The sequence below is a fragment of the Medicago truncatula genome, chromosome 1 (assembly GCF_003473485.1).
Source record: "Medicago truncatula cultivar Jemalong A17 chromosome 1, MtrunA17r5.0-ANR, whole genome shotgun sequence".
Classification (NCBI taxonomy): Eukaryota; Viridiplantae; Streptophyta; class Magnoliopsida; order Fabales; family Fabaceae; genus Medicago; species Medicago truncatula.
Window position 1 is genome coordinate 21,481,498 of NC_053042.1, and position 5,214 is coordinate 21,486,711.

At 37.4% G+C, this 5,214-nt stretch overlaps 1 non-coding gene across 1 annotated transcript; it reads left to right on the forward strand.

Annotated features, from left to right (window-relative positions):
* The first annotated feature begins 2,925 nt into the window (after nucleotides 1-2,925).
* On the forward strand, nucleotides 2,926-3,031 carry LOC112418449 (small nucleolar RNA R71). Its single transcript, XR_003008654.1, has one exon. It is a non-coding gene; the product is annotated as a small nucleolar RNA R71 (small nucleolar RNA).
* Nucleotides 3,032-5,214: the final 2,183 nt, after the last annotated feature.

Consider the following 5,214-nt stretch of genomic DNA (forward strand, 5'->3'; position numbering starts at 1 on the left):
GGAGAATTTTCACAATAAAACATGATGTGGGTATAGCAAGAACACTTACAACACAAGAAATCACTTTCATGTACAAGAAACGACCATTGAAGAGACAACAAAAAAATTTATGCCATAATAAAACAATAAAAACAAGCTGCTTATTCATGCTTTTTACAATAAAACAAAACAAAAGAATAAAGTTCAAGGGAGATTGGAAACACTACAACTAAAGACACTTTATTAGGCTCCTCCCACACTTAGGAGAAGCATTGTCCTCAATGATTTAGAAGAAGAAGAAAAAGAAAAAGAAGAAGATGAAGATGAAGAAAGAAGAGAAGTAGAGAAGAGTATAGGAAGAGGAGAGCTCACAATTTTATTGAAGTCCATAAGGTAGACCTTGGAGGTGAAGGTGTTGCATCATGTATTGGAACATTTGATTGTTTTATTCATTTATTTGATTGCCCATTAGGACATCGTTTCTTAGCCCGATCATTTCAACACCTTGTCTTTGTTGCTCGGTGCATATTCTTTGAACTTTGGTTTGCATCCATGCCCACCGTTCATCATTATAGTTTCCACCGGCTTCTTGTTAATGGTGCAAGTTTGCACCTACCTCCTCTTCATCACCACCATCATCACCATCATTATGTACCTGTGGGTTAGTGCCAACATAAAAGTTTTCTACCACCTCCAGATTAGTAATATCTAATTTAGGTAGAATAATAAGGAAATTAGCATTATTGACTCTCTACTCATATTGGTAACTGTGAGAAAGGACATGGATTCTAAAAAAAACATGGTAGTGAGGGTTTCTAAGTATAGATATTCGCTTCCCTCAATCCTATTTATCCCTTTGTTCACATTTACCTCAAATTTTCTAACAATGAAAGTGATGATTCCACCTACCACTATATCACCTTTATATCCGATTTCTTTCTAGCGATTGAAACAAGATAATAAATCAAATAATAGCGAATGTTAACATGGTGTTTATAAAGCATAGCCTACATCATAAACAGCTCAACAGCCCTCATCAGTCCTACCTTTTTTTTTCTACCCCATATGGTGCAAGCCATAACCGTGTGAAGGTACCTAAGCACAGGGTTGTGAATTTATTCAACATCCTAATCACATGTTCATCTAGTCTATCCATAGCATTAACATCAAGGTACCTGCAAAGAGAGATAGTTCTAGAGATTAGAGATTTATACCTATTTCTTTGCTCGGAATCCTTGAATTGGATCCCATGATTCAGGTTGTTGATTGCTTCTTGCTTGCACCACTTCCGGAGGCTTCAATCTTCTCACCTTTCCTTTTTGATGCCATTGACCTTAGCTTGGTTTGGGTGTGGGTGGAGGTTAGGCTTGGACAAGGTTTATGTGGGAAGGGTTGGTTTAGTGATGGGGTTTGGGTTTAAGTGAGGTTTATGAGTTCAATGGTGGAGATTGGTGAAGAATTTTTTTTGGAATGGTGAATGGAGATAGATATGGAGGTTTGAAGGTTGATGTTATGGAGGTTTAGAGAGACAGGTTAAAGGATGAGGAAAGTTTGTGTTTGAGAATGAAGGAAGATGAAAAAAAAAGTGAAAAAAATGGTAAAAGAGGGTCTGGGACCATGCCACGGCCGTGCCACCACAGACACGGGCCGTGCCAACTCTCTGGAAGTTGGTGGATGTTGGCTAGGTTACAGGCACTGGCCGTGCCAAGCTTCTGCACATGCAAGGCTCAATTTTCTTCATTTTTTCGCATCATATTTGGACAATTACCTACAAAACAAATTAAAACAATACAAAACAAACAAAATAAAAGCAATTAAACTCGTGGGTTGCCTCCCACGAAGCGCTCGTTTAAAGTCATTAGCTTAACAATCAAGTGGTTTTTCTACCCTATACCCAATCTTTCCCAAAGGGATAGTGGCATCAACCTGACATTCTCTCCCAAATGGCACATGGCTTTCTCAATGGTTTCACTCTCAATCACACAAAGGGTGGAAAAACTCTCAATCACTATGAGGTTAGGCTTATCAAGCCTTTGTGGGACATGGATTTTGAGTTTATGAGGTGGTGAAACGATTGGCTTATCACTTTCTCCTATGACTTTCTCACCTTGTTGCTTATCACTTTCTCCTATGACTTTCTCACCTTGTTGCTTTTCACTCTCTATCTCATCCTCAATTGTCTTAGTTTTCATTATGGGGTCCTCTAACTGCTTACCGTCCCTAAGTTGAATAGCATTTATAAGGCCTTTGGGGTTGGCTTCAGTTTGACTTGGAAAGACTTCAGGGGTTTGAGAGGATGTAGCTACTTGTTGGGCTACTTGAGAGATTTGAGTTTCTAGCATTCTAGTGTGAGTATCAATGGATTCCACTTTAGATGTAAGCTTGACAAGAGAGTCATTCAAAAATCCAGTTTTCTTTTTAAGTTCTTGAAATTGCTTGGATTGGTCCATAGCATGTTTTTCTAGTAAAATTTCCAAGCTGGATTTCTGAGGGACTCTTTGGTTGTTTGCATAAACGGGTGGTGTTATTTGTTGTCCAAATGGGTTTTTAGGAGTTTTGTTATAAAATTTTTGCTCGGGACTTTTAGCAACACTAGTATGGCCAAGTATTCCACAAAATTCACAAGGTGGTGAAACAAGAGCACGTGTGACGACACTTACACTTAATTTATCAAATTTTTGAAGAAGTGTGTCCACCTTAGCAGATAGATGATCAAGGGTAGAAACCTGGTACATACCTGCCTCTTTTTTAGAGGGTGGAGGAGTAACATCAGTGATAACTCTCTCACTTGTCCACTGATAGTGGTTTTGTGCCATTCCCTCGATCAAATCATATGCTCCTGTGTAAGTTTTATTCATCAAAGCTCCACCTGCAGCTGCATCAACATTCAATTTTGTGGAAAACAATAGACCATTATAAAAAGTGTGGATAATAAGCCAATTCTCAAAACCATGATGGGGGCAAAGCCTAAGCATTTCTTTGAAACGCTCCCACGTATCGTAAAGAGATTCACCATCTTCTTGAGTGAATTGTGTGATTTGACTCCTTGATTGAGCAGTTTTACTACGGGGAAAGAATTGGTAAAGGAATGCCTTCCTCATTTGGTCCCATGAAGTGATGGAACCAATTTGCAATGAATGAAACCAAGCACTAGCTCTATCCCTCAAAGAGAAAGGAAAGAGGTGCAGCCTTACGGCCTCTTGGTTTGCCTTCAAAGTTCCACTGAGTCTTAAAAAAATTGAAACATGAAGATTCAGATTCTCAGTGGGTGATCCGAAAAATTGATTTTGCTGCACTAGGTAAATAAGTGCAGGCTTTATTTCAAATTTAATACCCTCAACCGTTGGGTATACAATAGCATCGTACGGCTCATCTGAAGATGTGATTGCATACTCTTTGAGAGCACGTTTCTCCGCCATACTTGAAATCAAAACGGTTAAAGATAGAAAATAAAAAAATAAATAAATAAATAAAATAAAAATAAAATAAGGAGAAAGGGAGGGAGGGAGAGGGAGAGAGAGAGAGATATTATATATATATATATATTTTATTTAGAGAGAGAGAGAGATATATATAAATATATAAAAAATAAAAAAAATAAAAAGATAAGAAAAAGAAACAAAATATTTTTTTTACTTGTATTTATTTTTTATTTTTTTTAAGACTAACCACTATTAAAAAGTTAATCAAATTACAACAACTCCCCCGCAGCGGCGCCAAAAACTTGATGGGATAAAACCGAGTGCACGGTCCTATCAAAGTAGTAAAATAAGAGTATCGTGAAGGTGAGAAAAACACAAGAAGGGGGGCTTGAATTGTGTTTTCTTTTTCTCTTTGAAAAATCTTCTTCTGATATTACTTCAGAAGCTGATTGGGAGTGCTTCTGATGTAATGTTCAGAATCAGATATGCAGCGGCATAAAAATAGAGCAGAGAAAAGAAAGAGAGACACAAGCAATTATCCTGGTTCCTTCCACAAACCGGAACTAGTCTAGTCCCCCTTGCACTTCCAAGGAGATTTCCACTAAAGATAATCACACAGATTACAAATGCTCAATACTCTCTTAGTATGAGACTTCTCAAATGCTCAAGCACGCAGGCGAGAGACTTCCAATGCTCAAGCACTAAAGCAAGAGTCTTCTAATGCTCAAGCACGCAGGCGAGAGACTTCTTAATCAAACAGAATTACACAGAAAATGTTTGACTTTGAACACTTGATATACAATCAGTGGTGTTCACAATACAATGCAATAAAGACTCTCGACTTAAGAATTTCTAAGATATATCAAATCAGTGCAGAAATTCAGAGTGCTTTTTAGAATCAAATTTGACAGAGTTTTAGCGCTTTTAACTTGTGTTGATGTCTTTTTTTTTCTTTAATCTTCAAGTCTTCACTCCTTTATATAGTGATGAGTAGAGAGACGTTGAGATTTTTAGCACGTCTAAAGAGTCGTTGAGTTCCTTTGATCATCCACCAGTAATCTTTTGCCTGATTTGGATGTAGTCCTATGAAGGATCAACTTCAAATTCATTCCTATCTTGAAGGAACATTTCTGCAGGTAGAGCTGTTGTCTTGTCTTGTAGCGTAGACAAAAATAGAGTAGTGGAGGTAGTGGTTGTACACTTGTACTTTGTCAACTCTTCAAAGAAGGACAAGCACCCAGTGCTTTTCAAATGACCGTTGATACCTCCCTTTTAATTCTTCGTTCTCTTAGACGAGGTTAAAACGAAAAACAGCTCCTTTCAAACTTCAGTTTAAATAAATATTCTGATCAACTGTAGCTTCTGGTGATGATATAGCTTCTGATGAAATCTTGCTTCTGATGGACTTCTGCTTCTGATGAACTTCTGCTTCTGATGACGTCATTACTTCAGAGGCACTTGAAACTTCAGAAGCACTTCATAGCTTCAGACGCAGTTTTCTTCAGATGCTTTAGATTCCTTTGCTCTCTATTGTTCTTCCAAGACCTATTGAAATTGATTAACTTTGCCTATGGTCCTATACACTTGAACAATTATTAGCAATAACCAATTGACAATTTTTAATACCTTGTTATCATCAAAACTCATTAAGGTTTATTGTGAAATACATTTTGTTCCAACAATCTCCCCCTTTTTGATGATGACAAACAATAGTATTTAAAATGTTCAATGGTTGTTGATCTAATTAACAAGTTGACTACTGGTATGAGGTTTGTAAGCTCCCCTTGAGTCTAATAGACCTTTAAGGTGAGGT